Source organism: Triticum dicoccoides, chromosome 3B (assembly GCF_002162155.2).
Source record: "Triticum dicoccoides isolate Atlit2015 ecotype Zavitan chromosome 3B, WEW_v2.0, whole genome shotgun sequence".
Lineage (NCBI taxonomy): Eukaryota > Viridiplantae > Streptophyta > Magnoliopsida > Poales > Poaceae > Triticum > Triticum dicoccoides.
The window spans coordinates 84786750-84787300 of NC_041385.1; positions in this window are offsets into that span (position 1 = coordinate 84786750).

Below are 551 nucleotides of genomic sequence, written 5' to 3' on the forward strand. Positions count from 1 at the left end.
GGGCCCGAACCCATCGCCGCCTCCCCGACGCATCACCGGCGCCACCCCGCCCGTCGCTCGCCGTCGGCCTCACCCTCCTCCCCTTTCCTGGACCGGAAGGGGCCCCCGCTGCCGCCGCACGGAACGCCACTACCGCGGCCTACCTCGCCGGACCACCTCAACGGCCTGCCTCCTCGTCGCCCGATCGTCGCCGTCGACCACCCCGAGCCCCGCTGCCCTGACCCTACGCCCACCGTGAGCATGAGCTTCCCCCCTCTCCTTCCCTCTCCCGCATGCCGCGCCCAGGTGCGCCCCCATGCCAGCGCCGATCCACCGCACGATGGCCGCGGCCAGCTACGCCCCACACCGCCTCCGCCTCACCCCCATGGCCGCTGTACCCTGCCTCGCGCGACCCGCTGCTGCGCCGTTCGCCTTGCCCCGCTCCTGCACCCCCCTGCACCGGCGACGCCGCCATGTCCGCGGCCAGCTCTGACCGCCCCACTCCTCTCCTCTCGCGCGAGGCCTTGCCGCGCTGAACGCTCGTCACCGCCCTCCCGTGGCGCCGCCATCCG